Here is a 17,807-nt window from a genome sequence, read left to right as displayed (position 1 = left end):
AGTCCCATGTCCAGCTCCCTGTGGGGAGCCTGCTTCTCCCTCTGCCTATGTCTCTGCCTCTCTCTACATGTCTCTCATTAATAAATAAATACAATCTTTAAAAAAAAACTTAGATTGTCCAGGGATGGACAATCTTTTGTTGTTAAAGGCCATATGTTAAATATTTTGCAGACTACATGATCTCTGTCATAACTACTCAACTTGGCCATAGTAGTGTGAAAGCAGCCACAAACAATACTTAACAAAGCAGCTGTGTTCCAATAAAATTTTATTCATGGATGCTGAAATCTGAATTTCTTATAATTTTCAATGTCACAAAATGGACTTCTTTTAATTTTTTTTCCTCAATCATTAAAATACAAAAAAAAAAAAAAACCCACTCTTGATTCATGAGCTGTAAGAAACAGACATTGGGCCAGATTTGGCCAATAATACAGTTTGCTAACCCTTGCTCTAAGCTAAATCAGTCCTCAACTAGTAACTGTTCAATCAAACATTCTTGTTATTCGAACTTCTTTGTATTTTTTTCTTCTTAATGATCTGCTTTCTTCTTTTTCCTTATTTTCTCCTCATTTTTTACTGTTAATTATTACATATTTTTCATTTACTTAAAACCTCCTATGCTAACAAACTTATCGAAATAAAAAAAAAATTAGGGCAGTGATTATTTTCACCTCCTGTGGGCATCAAGGTCAACTCACTCTGGTACTGACAATGTATGATGGCTCAGGCAGCAGGCCTGGTTCTGGAGATAAGATTCAGTCCCTGGCTAACAAACAAAAGGATAAAACTCAAACACCAGTTAAGCCTCTTGTCGATCAGATAGTCTGAAAGTAGTGAGATCTACTGTCAAACAGAAGTCTTCAGCAAAATAGACTAAACTGATGAGCAAACAGCAAAACCCTTTTGCAATAAATGGCTTAAAGCAACAGACTTGACATTTTAAAACGGTTTACTATTTACTAGGTTTACCTATTTAGTGGGCCTAAGGACCTAGAAGAATTAATGTTCAAATAATATGATTTTCAGTCCAACAAACACTGAATCTGATATCTGTGCTGAAATGTGCTAAAATTAGGAATGATGTTCCTTTTTCCTTTAAGTTTTTTTTCTTAATCTGCTGCATTCTGTTGAGTGTCTTTACTTACATAATGAGACTAGTTTTTTTATAAGCATGAAATTCCCCATTTGTAAGGTGATGTTACTGAGAAAACCACTATTCATTTTAAAGTAAGTTCATCGTAAACTTTATGAAAGCTACGCAATCCTGCAGAGAGACGTACTTTGTCTTTTGATATGTTCACTAATGAAAATTTGATTTGATAACCCCCGGTACAGCTACCATAATGAATACATCAAGAAAATGAACCAGAAGCTGCTATGTTTGAGGATTTAAGATAGTAGACATGTTGCTGTACAGCAAGATAGGAATAGACAGTTCATTTGTACACTTGTCACAGTTCTGAGAGGTGTTGTCAAAAGAAAAACAGGCTCTGAAAATGAATGGGGGTGAGGGGTGCTGAATGCAAAGAAGAGCTTCACTCTGCAGTATTGGGTTTCTGGCAGCAGCAGGAAATGTTCAATCTGCCACTTGGAGACTCCCTGCTAGTGGATTGACATTCTCGGCTGTCAGTACCCTGTGAGTGGGGGTGAAAAGCCCCCCACATCCTTCAGGAAAAGCAATATCCTTGTCACTTGTCAATGCCCTTGACAGCCTCTTGGACAACCTGTCAGCTAGCTGGTGCTACTAAATTAATGAACATTGCCCTTGAAAGGTAATGCAAATTACATTGCATTTTGTACATATAAAGATTTTTTAAAAGGAAGATTTTATTTATTCATGAGAGACACACAGAGAGAGGCAGAGACACAGGCAGAGGGAGAAGCAGGCTCCATGCAGGGAGCCCGATGTGGGACTCGATCCTGGGTCTCCAGGATCACACCCTGGGCTGAAGGTGGCGCTAAATCGCTGAGCCCACCCGGGCTTCCCAAAGACTTTTTTTTTACATTGTATGTGTCTTGTATGTTTTGAAAACTTGTTAGTTTTGTATTTATGATACAGGTCACGATTTGTTTTTTGCCCTGGTATACATTTTAGTACATGAAGCAAAAAAATTTTATAAAAAATTAAAATCCCTGAAATACTTTTGAAACACACACACACACACACACACACAAGAAAAAAAAAAAGAAAAGAAAAAAGAAAGGAAAAAAACCCTAACAATGTAGCACAGAATAATTAATGAAGAAAATTACAGGATTGTTTTTATTTTTAAGATATTAAAAATGTGTCCATTATTAAGGTGATGCATATAAGAGCAGTTAGAAAGCATTCCTTCAGCCTTTCAGTTCATTAAGACTTTCCATAACCAGCTAGAAGGGCTTTTATTCAACATTTCACTTAGGTCACAGCAGCATAGAAGGGACATCCCACAGGCTGGCTTTCCCCATATACTCACATAGGAGCAGAAGGAAGGTTTCATCTGGCCATTTACCTCCAGAAGTACATTTAAAATGGGTTAAAACAAAACTTTTAAGGATTTAATTTCTTTAAAGCAGGCCATCGTCTTATTTAAAGAAGTGTGTGAATATTTTAATGTTTATTTATGGAGCTACCTAAAAGAAATTTCAGGAATAACTCCTCAGCCTATGGCAAGAAGCCACTATTTCCCTCCCTCAGCCAACAGAGGCATCCTTCATTCACGACGTTCCTCATTCTGGAAATTCCACCTCAATCATTACTACTCCTGTTCTGGAGATGCCACTGAATTACAATCCATTTGTTCTCTCTGCCTGTGACAATGAGCCAGTTAACTACCTCCCCTATAAAGAAACATCTTTCTTTAAGGAAGTCTGAATCGGGTCCTCCTATTGGCTCATTCAACGCCAGTTGCAAGCCTTTGTAGCCTGTCATCCTACACTCGAGATGCTGGAAAATGAAGAACTCAGCTTTTTAGACTCCCCTGTGGCCACTGTTACATATCCATGAGTATGTGGCCAGGTTTTGCCAAGCAAGTTTGGAAGACTCCTTGGAAGGTGAAAAAAGTCCCATGGAGAGGCAGCTGCCCAGGGACCCGTGGACTCTAGTAGTGCAGGCACAGGATTCCTTCAGGGCCGCTATGGCGAAAGTTCCACTGGTCGTGCTCTAGTGTCACAGGAGCCCAGAGCTTCCATGCGCAGGGAGCAGTGGGGGTTCCGTGCTGACAGTCCATAGTGTGCTCCAGTGTTTCTTTAAGTAAGCTGTGCAGCACCTAACCTTGGTCCCTGGCACTCTCAGAAATCCTGTAAGCTACCCTGTACCAGGAAACCAATCCCTTTCTGCTTAAAGAGCTGGAGTGCTTGACTCTATTTACAGCCATCACTTTTGTTTGCAACTCTCTGAAGAGTCAGTGAGGTAACTGGATGCCCGACATACCTGGAATGGTTGCCTGACATGTAGTCAGTCCTCCATAAATCATCATTTCCCACATTAAAAAAATATAATATTTATATTGAAGTGGAATAGTCTTATTTAGCCTTTAGAGAAAAGTGTAGGGGGGACATCCAGTGGTGGACAGGGAAAAGTATACATTTAGGACACAAAGAAAAATAAAATTCCAAGGGAGGGATGGGCCAGGAATGTGTGAATGTGAGGTCCCAGGAAGCATCAGATGAGAATAATAGCTAGAAATAAGACCAGTATGATGTTCTAAAAAGAGAAAATTAACTCCAAGTCAGAATCCATGCTTTTGCAAGTGAAAGAAAACCCAACTTCAGGCTTAAACAATTTCCCCCCCCAAAAGAGCCCAGAGGTAGGCTGTTGCTGGCATCAGTTCACCTGCGAAATATTCAAAAGGGACTCAGTTCTCTTGTTGCTGTGCTATGCTTAAGTGTGTTGGCTCTTGTCCTCACACTTGTCAACTCAAGGTTGCAGGAGGGCTGCTTCCCCAGTTCAAGCCAATAAAAATAGATACGTGCTTTCATCTTATTTTGGGGGAAAGAAGCCCCCCACAGGTCAGTTCCACTTCCATCTCATTTGTCAGAATTGGCTCACGTATCCACTTTAAATTACTAGCCAATGGAACAAAAGCATAGGAACACTTTCATTTTTATTTTTAATAATATGTAAGTTGTGTGCCTTAGGAAGGGAAAGCAAGACATTTCTGTTTCAAAGAAGTGGACAGATAAGGGTGAATTGAAGCAATAAAGTCAGGCTATCTTTTTGCTACTTACCCCCAGAAGTCCTTGTGCACTGCTGAAGAAAGGAGCTTTTCTTATAACCATATATAGCCCTGGCCTTGAGATCTGCTGGGAATCCAATGGTGAACTGACAGGGAGATGAATGTAAGCCCCAGGAATGAATGAGCTGTGACTAAGATAGCATATTTGTAATAGAACCAATCCCCAAAGTGTTTTAAAATTTAAGTCCAAAAGTGTGTGTGTGTGTGTGTGTGTGTGTGTGTGTTGGGAGGGCATTGATTCATGTCTGATCCAGGATGGAATCAGTATTAAAGAATCCATTCTGATAGGTAGGGACCTCAGAATAAGTATTAGTGGGTACTGGCAAAACTTGCTGTTAAAATCATGGCACTGGAGCACCTGGGTGGCTCAGTGGTTGAGTGTCTACCTTTGGCTCAAGTCATGATTCTGGAGTCCTGGGATCAAGTCCCACATCAGGCTCTCTGCAGGGAGACTGCTTCTCTCCCTCTGCCTATGTCTTTGCCTCTCTCTCTATGTGTCTCTCAAGCATAAATAAAAACTTTTAAAAAATAATAAAATAACATCATGGCATCATTATGGATTCAGAGATAGCCAGGACACAGCACAAAGCTAGGGCTTCTGGAAGCTGAAGCCAACTCCCTCAGAAGAAAAGAGAAAGCAAGCTATAGCTATGCAGGGGATCTCATCTATCACCAAATGAGCTGGTTAATGGTAGGACTCAAATCCCAGTAACATTTCAGAAAGATCCCACTCAATCAAATCATACACATAAGACATGTAGCGAAAAACAATTTTAAAAAATAAAATAAAATAATAAGACGTGTAGTGACAGAGGGAGAAGAGCAAAAGCCATACCTCTGAACTTTACTCTGGGCTCAGTTAAACAGATCAACTTCAGATTCTACCCATGTGAGATGTTGGGGGTCCTGAGCCAGCCAGATTGACTTTTCATTGACTTGGAGATTGCAAGCCTAGAGCAAGGCTGTGACACTCAGCCATTGATGGAAGGAAAGATAATTCCTTCAACAAAGTAAGCATCTGTTATGTGCAAAACGTTGTTCTAAGTGCTGGAGATACAATAATAGGCAAAACAGATGTAATCCCTGCCCTCGTGGAGTGCACTAGTTCTCCCCAAACAGTTGTGTGTGTGGGGGGGGGATAACTACTGGACAAGAACACAAAAATTCCAAGGCTTCAGCATCCCCCAATCTGGGAAGAAATATGAGTCTCATGTAGAGATTAAGGGCATATAGGATATGATCTCTGTCTTCAAGCCCTGACAGTCTAAAGCAAAAGTTTCAATGAGGAAACTCTTTCAGGAGACTTCAAAAGAAATTAAAGAGCTAACATTCAGACCATGACAGCTTTAGTAAACCAGTGCTCCTGCCTCCCAGAAAGTGCCCCTATCCTTTCACATAAGCAAGGGCTACAACTAGAGCTGCCCTTAATCTAGCAGAGGGAAAGCCAACGGGAGCACCCTATATATATATACCACTTGCTCCAACTTTTTGCATCTTACCAGTTAGGTTTTCAGAGTCTGATATTTCTCTGGCAAACACTGGGGATTATCTGATTAACGGATCATTAATGTACATCAAAAAACAAGAGAGCTGGTGATAAATGTCATTAATAAGAAAACTGTTATGCAGATGTCAATATTTCTAACAGTTGTGATTGAGGCTTTGTTCTTTGTCCAACTTACCTATCACACTTTCCTAACAGTAATTGTTTGTCTTTTTAACCCAAGAATCTCAATTACAAGTATGAACAGAGGCATGAAAAACAGTTGAGAAATGCAAACTCACACAAACCACCATTTTCTCATTCCACTTACCAGGTATCTGTTAAAGCATATGTTATCAGCAAAAGTGTAACTTGCAGACAATGCTCAGTTTTCCAAGGTGGTAGAGAATTAACATCCATTGTTAAGATCAACGATCTAGGGAAAAATTTACTCTGTAACTTACTGTAATGCTGAATGACAGGCAAATAGTGACACTGACTGAGTTGTTTCCATTATGTTTTTTGCTGACTGCTTAGTCAGCTAATGAGGAAAGCATTAATTATTGGTCAAATAATCATAAATCATATGGCAAAAAAAAGGAGGAAAGGAAATAAGGGTTTAGCTATACATGATATAGATAGCCTGTCTCTGAATTTACATTAATTAATATGTAATTCAGATGTCATTGATTATTGACCAAGAATTCAACAGAGAAGATAACCAATGTCAAATTCATATAATAAAATTATTTCCATTTCTAAGGATCAGCAGTATCTGTGAAATGGCAAGATCTGTAGCATTAGCAATATTCCAGAAAAAATAATCGTTACAAATATATTATAAAATATAAATTAAAATCCTTATTGAAATAACATTTCTCACCCACTTGTTGGCAAAACTTCAAAATTTGACAATATACTCAGTGAGATTTTGGGAAAACTAGGCTCTTGTACATTTCTGGTGGGAATGCAAAATAGTTCAGTCTTTAAAAGGGCAAATTTATCAATAGTTACAAATGCATTTGCCTTTTAGCCCAATATTCCCATTCCTAGCAGTCTATCTCAAAGATACAAGTGTAAATAAACCAAAAAGTTGTTATTTTTGCTTGTATTTGCAGCACGAACCAACGGAGAGTTAGTGAAATACTGATGTAAACAATTACCCATAAGGAACTAGGATGGATGGGACAGTGATGGAAATGAGACTTGTCTAAATGCAGTTATTTAGTCTTAACCTTGGGTAATAAAAATGTTTATGTAATAATAAATTAAATTAAAATTAACATCTAAAAACTTAAATGAAAACAAATTAATCTAATTATGTTATATAGGTTCTTGATTGAATATCCTCAGTGGGGGACACCTGGGTGGCTCAGCGGTTGAGCGTCTGCCTTTGACCCAGGCCGTGATCCTGGAGTTGTAGGATCGAGTCCCACATCAGGCTCCCTGCAGGGAGCCTGCTTCTCCCTCTGCCTGTGTCTCTGTCTCTCTCTCTGTGTGTCTCATGAATAAATAAATAAAATCTTAAAAAAAAAAAAAAGAAAGAAAAAAGAATATCCTCAGTGGGATATGCTAAGGGTAAAAAGAACTGCAAAAAAATCTTGACCTCATTCTATGTTCTTATTAGTAATGCTATTAAGATTGATACTTTGATCTAATATTTTTATATTGTTGGCTAAAACAAGCAATCATGCTAATAATGTTAAGAACCAGGGTTCTCAAAATGAGAAAAGACCTACAATAAATTAAACCAAAGGTTTTAAGTAAAAATCCAGTAATCTAAAACCAAGGATATCAGTATATCCACATGATTCTTCTTGGTGCTATCCAAAGAAAAGCCCTAGAAACAATGACAGTCCAGCAGCAGTAAACATTCCTAAAATCTAGATTGTGGTCTTTAAATATCATTCCTCATCCATAAGAAAGTAATTAAAGCTAAAGTGAGTTTGGCAAAGTCATAGGATATAAGGTTATTATACAAAAGTCAATTTAATTTCTATATATTAATAATAACTAGATTTAATTTCTATATATTAATAACTAGAAACTGAAATTTAAAATACAATTACAGTAATATCCAAAACATTAAATACTTATTTTAACAAAGTATGTATGAGACCCATACACTGAAACCACAAAACATTGCTGAAATTAAAGAATATCTAAATAAAAGGAAAGGTACACCATGCTTTTAGATCTCAACAATTGATACTGTGAAAATGTCAGTGCTCCCCAAGTTGATCTATAGATTCAATGCAATTCCAATAAGAATTTCCGGAATCTCTTTTGTAGATATTGTCAAGCTAAAACTAAAATAGAGATTCAAAGAACCTAACTATTTTGAAAAAGAAAAACAGAGCTCAAAGACTTCTGTTTCATTTCAAAAATTTCCATAAAGTGAGCATAATCAAGGCAATCCTTAGCATAAGGATGTACTGTCGCGCGCGTTGGGGGCGACAACCGTCCAGGGATGAGGGCGACAACCGTCCAGGGATGAGGGCAAGGGAATGAGGAAAGAAAGAAGACATAGACAGAATGGGAGCAGGAGGGACATATGGCCGGATTCAGCCACAATGCCAACTTTATTTGTATTATTCACTCTTTTATAAAGCAGGGTTGTATAACAAGCAGGATATTTTAAGCTTAGTTCTCCAGACATGTCCTTTCATAATAGATAGCAATAGTATGCGCCCTTGAATAGATAGCTATAGTATGCGTCCTTGAGCCACAAGCCTTTAACAAAGAGTGGGACAGGTGGGCCACGGTTGGAAGAGTCAACAGAGAGCCATTGCTCGATCCATTAACCCCTTCCTGGCACGTGGCCCCCAACAATGTACATATAAATCAATGCAACAGAATAGAGTCCAGAGATAGACCCATCCATATGTGATCACCTTATTTTCAAAAATGATGCCAAGGTAATTCAATGAAGGAAAAAAACAGTCTTTTAAACAAATGATGTGAAAACGGAAAAAATGAACCTCAATTCTTACCTCACACCATACACAAAAAAATTAACTCAAAATTAAAGGCAATAGTTCAAACCATAAAATTTTTAGAAAACATGGGGGGAAAAGTCTTTACAACTTTGGGATAGTGGAAGATATCTTTGGACATAAAAAAGCAGAAGAGTTATAATAATTGATAATTTGGACTTCATGAAAACATAAAACTTCTGCTCTTTGAAAAAAATACAATAGGGAAATTAAATGGCAAGCCACAAATTGGGAGAAATATCACAATACATATATCTGTTAAAAGACTTGTATTCACAATATATATAAAAAAGAAATCTTTATAACTTAATAATAAAAACATAACCCAACTTTTTTAAATGGGTGAAAGATTTGAACAGAAACTTTCACCAAAGATACATGTCAATCAGCACAGCAAAAAGTTGCTCACAATCATTAGTTATCAGTGGAATGCAAGTGAAAACCACAATGAAATACCACTATACACCCATTTGAAGAGCTAAAATTGAATATCATTTCTCATTCCAAGGCACTGAGCCTTATCCAAGTGTGCGGCAGAAAATATACCAGATGAGCTTGGAACAGCTTGTTGTACCAGAAAGCAAAGATGTTATCAAAACCTAATAATGGGAACACATCAAAAAACAAAAAACCATGAGCCAGCTGGAAGAGGCTTCCATTGGTCAAAGATGAGATGATTTTATCATGAAAAAAATTATGATTCCAGGGACACCTGCATGGCTCAGCAGTTGAGCATCTGCCTTTGGCTTATGGCGTGATCCTGGAGTCTGGAGATCAAGTCCCACATCGGGCTCCCAGCATGGAGCCTGCTTCTCCCTCTGCCTATGTCACTGCCTCTCTCTCTATGTTTTTCATGAATGAATAAATAAAATCCTTAAAAAAAATTATGATTCCAAATGATTAAAATGAAAAAATTTAAAAGACATCTTTAAAAAAAAAAAAAAACAAGAGTAAAGAAAACACAAGAATGGGCAGTCTGGGTGGCTCAGTGGTTTAGCATCGCCTTCAGCCGAGGGCCTGATCCTGGAGACACGGGATCATGTCCCATGCCAGGCTCCCTGCATGGAGCCTGCTTCTCCCTCTGCCTGTGTCTCTGCCTCTCTCTCTCTCTCTCTCTGTCTCTCATGAATAAATAAATAAAACCTTACAAGAATGTATGGATACAATTAAAGATTGCTGGGCACCAACTCGTTACTCTAAAAATTGATAACTAAAGGAAGAGAAATGAGATTTTGCCTTTCTAGTATGAACAGAATTTCCTAGAAATCAAATAGCTCTAGTAGATAAGAGTTCTATAGTTGAATTAGAAAATCAACATTTTGCAACTCCTAATGAAATAGTTAGCAAGGGATAACAAAATCATTAGATAAAAAGATTAATAGGAAATTTTCCAATAAAGGGAGCAGGTTGGACTTACTGGTCAATCTTAGCATCCACTAAAGGTAAGGCAACCAGGTATTACATGCTTTTGCATATGATGCATTTTGAAAAAAATGAAAAAAATTTTAAAAAACAAACAAGAAACCTCAGACCTGAATCTAATCAAGCCTGAAGTCTATAGGAAACATGGAGGATATAGGAAAAAGTTAGGTAACTGTAGGAGGAATATTCGGTCAAAACCAGAATTTAGGACTTTCTATGGGACAATTAACCTGGCTTTGTAATCAAGTCAATAGCATTTTTTAAGGGGAGGAGGGGCAGAGGGAAGAGGGAGAGAGAGAATCTTACGCAGGCTTCACACCCCAGCATACAGTCTGATTTAGGGCTCAGTCTCATAAGCCTGAGATCATGACCTGAGCTGAAATCAAGAATTGGACACTGAACCAACTGAGCTACCCAGGCACCTTGCAAAACATTTTCAAGAAACTAAAACCAAATCCAGTAAATAGACATATTGATCAATTGGAACAGAAAATTTTTACCATATTACTTCTTTGCCTAAAACTCTTTAGATGGGAGTGTGGGACCACTGTTTATTCATTAAAATTCATTCTCAGTTGGTCTGAAAAATCCTCAATGAACTGGACTCCCTAGGTCCCCAGTTTCATCTCCTTCTCTCTATAATAAATCTTACTCTCAGGGAATACTTAATTGCTAGCAAAACCCTGTCACAGATCCCCATACTCCCAAAATTCCACTTCTAAGTTTGGGATTCATACTATGGCTTGTGATGACTTCCCAAGTTTCTTTGCTTAGCCTACTCTTGCTCATCTAAACCCAGCTCATTCATTGTACTGCAACTGAGGTCTCATCTACTCTAGAAAAATCTCCCCAGTCCCCCACATGGAGTATAGTACCCTTCTCATTGCTCCTATGTCACCACGTATGCATCTTTACCTTAGCACTTACCTTATTTGTTGGAATTTCTATTTGAGTCTTTGTCTAACCCAATAGACTCTCCTAAGGCAGTACAGCACAGACTTTAGCATATAACAGGTGCTTAACAAATGTTTGCTGAACTGAACTGAAGTTCAAATTCCATTGGGAGGGGTGTCTGGGTGGCTCAGTTGGTTAAGCATATCCCTTTGGTTCAAGTCATGATCCGAGGGTCCTGGAATTGAGCCCTACATTGGGCTCCCTGCTCAGCTGGAGTCTTCTCGCTTTTCCTCTGCTGCTCCCCCTGCTTGTGCTCTCTCTCAAATAAATAAATAAAATCTTTAAATAACAACAACAACAACAAATTCCACTGGGAGGTGTGAGTATTAATCAATTAGGGGTTAATTAACATATTTGTTATAGGCATTGCAAAATTATGAAATTACTTGCCCCTCAAGTAAAAATAATTGGAGAATCAAGAGGTTTGAATAGCATGTTTCCCAGTCTATTTAATAGCTCTCCAAGCCAAGAATTGTAATTCCAATATGTTCTTTTCTTCTGAAGTGACTGATACAAGTGGACACTATGGGATTTCAAGAACAGCTATTACAACATGAATAATACAAGCCATGATCTATTAAAAATTGTTCTTCTAGTACTATTAAAATTCAGAGTACTTAAAGAGTGATAAATTCTAACATAGATAAATTCTAACATAGATAACTAGGGGAACTAATATTCTCTGCTAGGTAGGTGCAAGCAGAAAATATTAAATTGAAGATTTTTCCCTTTGCTGCCATCTTTTGTTGAACAACAGTAGTAAACCTTAAGAAGAAAGCAAGAGAGGGGGTGCCTGGGTGGCTCAGGTGGTTGAGCATCTGACTCTTGATTTTGGCTCAGGTCATGATCTAAAGGTCATGATCTCAGGGTTGTGGGACTGACCCCTGTTTCATGCTCTACACACCACACAGAGTCTGCTTGAGATTCCCTCTCCTTCTTCCTCTGCCCCTCCCCCTGCTTACATTCTGTCTCTCTCTCTCTCTCAAAATAAATAAATAAGTCTTTTTTAAAAAGAAGGGGCTGTTTGGCAGCTCTGTCGGTTAAATGTCTGTCTTCAGCTCAGGTCATGATCTCTGGGTCCTGGGATAGAGCCCTATGTCAGGCTTCCTGCTCAGTATGGAGTCTGCTTCTCCCTCTCCCTCTACTCCTCCCCTTCCCAACACTCATGCTTTCTCTCAAATAAATAAATTATTTTTTAAAAAAGAAATAGAAAACAAGGGAAGAAATATAAATAATCAGTACATATTTCACTACAGCCCCTGGCTTAGGGGACTTTACATATTTTATTTTATACTCATAGCAATATTGCATAAATGATATCATTCTCCTTTTGATGTGAGAAAAAAAACTAGGTAAAGCAGACACTGTTGTCATCTTTCCCAAGCCGGATTATGCTCATTATGCAGACAAATCCTTCAGAGGAATCTCAGTGTCCTCTTAGACTAGGAGATAAATTTTAACTGGCCTGAGCCAATCATGGAGTTGTCATCTTGCTTGCCAAGATGAGCAGGTTTGAGCAGGATCATGAAATGAAATTTTAGGCAATGAAGGCTGGGGATGGTGGTGCTTTCAGGAAGGTTATCTCCACTCTTAAAAAGAGTCAAGAAGAGATCTATTATTTTCTACCTCTGAACATTATCATGCACATGTGACCATGAAACTGTGGCAACCATCTTGGAATCATGTAGGAAGACAGCCTAAGGCAGCACACCAATATGTTGAGAATGGCACAATGGAAAGATGGAAGGAAATTTGTTTTTTTTCTTTATTAAAGATTTCTTTTTTAAAAAACATTTTATTTATTTATTCATAAGAGACACATAGAGAGAGAGGCAGAGATATAGGCAGACAGAGAAGCAGGCTCCATAGAGTCAGCCTGATGTGGGACTTGATCCTGGAACTGCAGGATCATGCCTTGAGCTGAAGGCAGACGCTTAACTGCTGAGCCACCCAGGTATCCCTATTAAAGATTTCCTTATTTATTTTAGACAGTGAGAGAGCATGAGGTGGGGAGAAGCAAAGGGCAAGGGAGAGAATCTCAAGCAGACTCCCCACTGAGCATGGATTCCCAACACACAGCTTGATTCCATGACCCTGAGATCACAACCTGAGCCAAAATCAAGAGCTGGCCACTTAACTGACTGAGCCACCCAGGTACTCAAGAACAGTAATGACATCACTGAGCAGCTATTCTAATTCTAGATTTATTTTTAGTTAAGATATTAAATATAATTGTTTAAGTCATTTTTGTTTTGGATTTTCTATTACTTACAACTAAAAGCAACCTAATTCACTGAAGTTTAGTAAAATCAAATAATTTACAAATACAAAGATTAGAATCTAATATATCATGCTATTATCTACCTGTTTACTTCTTACATACAGAAAAGAAGCAGAAACTCTGAGGGAAGAAAGGTTAAAAATTTAACCTTTCACCTATCCAAGGAAGGTTCAAATTCCTAAGGAATGTGTAATCTTTGACTGGATCTCAAATAAAAAAGAAAACCATAAAGGACATTATTAAAACTATTGGGGAAATTTGAATATGGATCAGATATTAGAAAGTAGGATAGCTTAATGTATAAGTTCTTTCTATTCTTTTAAAGTAATCTCTTTTTTTTAAGATTTTATTTATTTATTAATGAGAGACATAGAGAGAGAGAAAGGTAGAGAGAGACACACAGAGAGAGAGAGAGAGGCAGAGACACAGGCAGAGGGAGAAGTAGGCTCCATGCAGGGACCCCAATGTGAGACTCGATCCTGGGTCCCCAGGATCACACCCTGGGCTGAAGGCAGTGCTAAACCACTGAGCCACCCAGGCTGCCCTATCCTTTTAAAGTAATCTCTACATCCAACATGGGGTTCAAACTCATGACCCCTAGATCAAGAGTCACAAGCTCTCCTGACTGAGCCCTCCAGATGCCTCTAAATTCTAAGTTTTCTGAGTGGGATCATATTTAGATGTGTAGTAGAATACCCTCATACTTAGCATCTAAAGTAAAATGTTTATTTTAAAAAACTGTTAGAGAAAGGATTCATATTCACTAAGCTTTCTCACAGAAATGATCTAAGAAGAGGAGTAGGGAAAGGTTTCTTTCCTTTCCTTCTTGACAACTGCAGAAATTCACTTTAAAAATTTATCCTTACAAGGATGGATGGAGAGACAGAAAGTTAAATGTGGTAAAAACTTAATGACTGAATCTTGTAAATGGCATTAGAGTATTCACTGTAGTTTTGCAACTTTTAAAAAGGTTTCAAATTTTTCAAGGTAAAAAAGAAAAATGAAGGTATTCAAATACTTAAAAACAGGACTCTTAGATTAATAAGTAAGAAAGTACCAAAGGTGAATCTAGGGCAAAGGTTTATTTAACTCATTAATGAAGGGACCAACAGGGTGGAAAAACTGGTTCAAAGGAGAATTTGAGAGACTGGATATATATATATATAAAATCACTGGGGAAAAAAGAAATGACAATTTATGCTAAATTACACATAAAGCTGCTTAAATTAAAATGAAAATTGTAACCTTTGGAGTTACTTTTTCTATTGGACATAAAATATTTACATTGTACTGAAAAGAAATATCATTTGAAAATTATCCATCCATTTAACATCTAAATTCAGAGTCTGGGTCCTAGTTGATTGTACAGTCCCTTAGGTCAAGGGCTCTCAGAGTGCTGTGTGGAGACCCTTGGAGATGGGGGAGGAGGCCAGATAGGGTTAAAATCCTTTTTAAGAGGTGTGCAAGGTCAAATTATTTTTATAATAATAAGGTAAATATATTTGCTTTTTTTCATTTTCATCCTTTCATGAGTATACAATAGAGTTTTCCAGAGCCTACATGTGATATTGCAGCAGATTGACTACAGAAACAGATATGAGGGATGCCTGAGTGGCTCAGCGGTTGAGAATCTGCCTATGGCTCAGGGCGTGATCCTGGAGACGCTGGATCGAGTCCCACATCAGGCTCCCTGCATGGAGCCTGCTTCTCCCTCTGCCTATGTCTCTGCTTCTCTCTCTCTGTCTCTCATGAATAAATAAATAAAATCCTTAAAAAAAAAAAAAGAAACAGATACAGGAATCCATGTCTTCTGTTAAGCCAGAGATTAAAGAGATTTCCAAAACTATAAAACTGTCATTCTACTCACCAATTTAAGTTTGAGAATCATTGCCCTAGAAAACTATATAATACGTGGAAGAACTTCTAGTATGACTTTAAGAGGATACATGCTATGATTTTGCTTTATTTTCAGGTTGCAGATTATCCTTAACAGAAAAAAGTTGTTAAATGAAATAGAAAAAAATAAATTGAATTTACAAAGCTATAGTGATCAAAACAGTATGATATTGGCATAAAAACAGGCACATAGACCAATGGAACAGAATAGAGAGATGAGAAATAAACCCATGCATATGGTCAATTAATTAACAACAAGGAAGCTAAGAATACACAATGGGGAAAGGATAGTTTCTTCAGTGAATGGTGTTGGGAAAACTGGACAGCCACATGCAAAAGAATGAAACTGGAGCATTATCTTAAACTATACAGAAAAATAAACTTGAAATGGGTTAAGAACTTGAACATAAGACTTGAAATTATAAAACTCCTAGAAGAAAACACAAGGGATAAGTTCCTTGACATCAGTCTTGGAAATGAGTTCTGGGATTTGACATCAAAGGTATAGGCAACAAAAGCAAAAATAAATAAGTGCGACCACATCACATTTAAAAACTTCCATACAGCAAGGGAAACCATCAATAAAATGAAAAGGCAAACCATAGAATGAGAGAATATATTTGCAGATCCTATGTCTGATAAGGGGTTAATACGTAAAATATATAAGAACTCATACAACTCAATAGCAAAAAACCAACAGTTCCATTTAAAAATGGGCAGAGGGTCTGATAGATGTCTTTCCAAAGAAGATATACAAATTACCAGCAGGTGCATGAAAAGGGTCTCAACATCATTAATTATCAGAGAAATGCAAATCAGAACCACAATGAGCTGTCACCCCACACATGTTAGGATGGCTTTTATCAAAGAGACAACAGATAACAAGCCCTTGCAAGGATGTAGAGAAAAGGGGAAGCCTTGTGTGCTGCTGTGGGGCGCGTAAATTGGTACAGCCACTAAGGAAAACAGTATGAAGTTTCCTCAAAAGATTCAAAATAGAATTACCATATAATCCAGCAATTCCACTTCTAGGTATTTAATACCAAAGGAAAGGAAGTCACTATCTCAGAAAGATACATCTGTGCTCCCAGGTTTACTGCAGCATGAGATATAAGAGCCAAGATATGGAAAAAACCTAAGTGCCCATCAACAGATGAATGGATACAGATACACACACACAATGGGATATTGTTTACCATAAAAAAGAAGGAAATACTGCTATTTGTGACAACAAGGATGGATCTTGAGGGCGTTACGCGAAGTGAGATAAGTCAGCAGAGAAAGATGAATAAGACAAATACTATATGATATTACTTATATATAGAAACAAAAACCAAACCAAAATAAGGACAAAAACCCAAACCCAAATTCACAGATGCAGAGAACAGACTGGTGGTTGCCACAGGCAGGAGGTAGTGTGGAGTGGGGAGTGAAACCATATAAACTTCAGTTATAAAATAAATAAGTTCTAGGGATGAGTGTTCAGCATGGTGACAATAGTTAACAATACTATATTATATTTTGAAAACTGCTAAGAGAGTAGATGTCAAAAATTCTACTCACAAGAAAATCTCAAAAATTCTCATCACAGGAAAAAAAAACTACAACTTACGTGGTGATGAATGGTAACTAAACCTACTGTGGTAATCATTTTGCAATATATACATATATCAAATCATTACGCCATACACCTAAAACTAACACAATGTTATATGTCAATGATATCTCACGTAGAAAATAATGATAAACAACAGTAGAAGTAAATAAGTCTTTTCAAGCCCATATAATAAATAGAAAAAAAAATGATGACAACCCACACTGTGATGGTGCTAAGAGCAAAATGAAGTCACTCATGTCAAGCAAGGGCATGTGTCAAGCAGTGATGTAAGCAGCTGAGGGGCTTTGCAGCTACCAGATATGGCTGAGACCAGCACCAGCTATGACACCCCAGAAATGATAACCCACAGAAGCAGAGGAGGCCTACAGGAGCCTAAGATTAAATCCCATTTAAAAAGGGAGGATTTTTACAGCCAATTGTCAGGCTCTTTAGATGCTGACCTGTCTACGTCCGAGCACTTTAAGAAGGCAGCTGCTGCCAAAGGCTGTGCCAATTCATCTCTGATCAGAATCGAGATCCTACGATGCCTGGGTGGCTCAGTGGTTGAGCATCTGCCTTCAGCTCAGGGCGTGATCCTGGAGCCCCAGGATCGAGTCCCACATCGGGCTCCCCTTGAGGATCCTGCTTCTCCCTCTGCCTATGTCTCTGCCTCTCTCTCTCTCTCTGTCTCTCATGAATAAACAAATAAAATCTTTTAAAATAAAAACAACCGAGATCCTTCACTGCTGGGACATAATAAGCAGTAAGAGCCAAGAAATGATCGGATCAGACAGGCCTTATTTCAACCGTGCACCCAGGGTGACATCAGGTTTGATGTGCTGCCTTCTACCTACCGCCTGTTCTATCTTGTTTGTTGTGTGACTTGTCTTGGGCTTTGCTTTATGTGCTGTGTAAGAAACCGAGTTAAACACGTGGTAAGATGTCAATGAGTTTGGAA

At 38.0% G+C, this 17,807-nt stretch overlaps 2 protein-coding genes across 2 annotated transcripts in view; one reads left to right on the top strand and one right to left on the bottom strand.

Annotated features, from left to right (window-relative positions):
- Window positions 1–6,050, bottom strand: part of BICD1 (BICD cargo adaptor 1) — a 256,755-nt gene extending 250,705 nt beyond the window's left edge. Inside the window, exon 1 of the mRNA XM_041735906.1 lies at window positions 6,035–6,050. The gene's annotated coding sequence lies outside the window, so the exon portion shown is untranslated. The remainder of the gene's footprint in view (window positions 1–6,034) is intronic.
- LOC121479769 overlaps window positions 1–17,807 on the top strand; it is a 36,784-nt gene that overhangs the window by 2,328 nt on the left and 16,649 nt on the right.

Source organism: Vulpes lagopus, chromosome 21, assembly GCF_018345385.1.
Source record: "Vulpes lagopus strain Blue_001 chromosome 21, ASM1834538v1, whole genome shotgun sequence".
NCBI lineage: Eukaryota > Metazoa > Chordata > Mammalia > Carnivora > Canidae > Vulpes > Vulpes lagopus.
The sequence above is the reverse complement of the archived record's forward strand: the minus strand, read 5'-3'. Positions and strand labels throughout refer to the sequence as shown.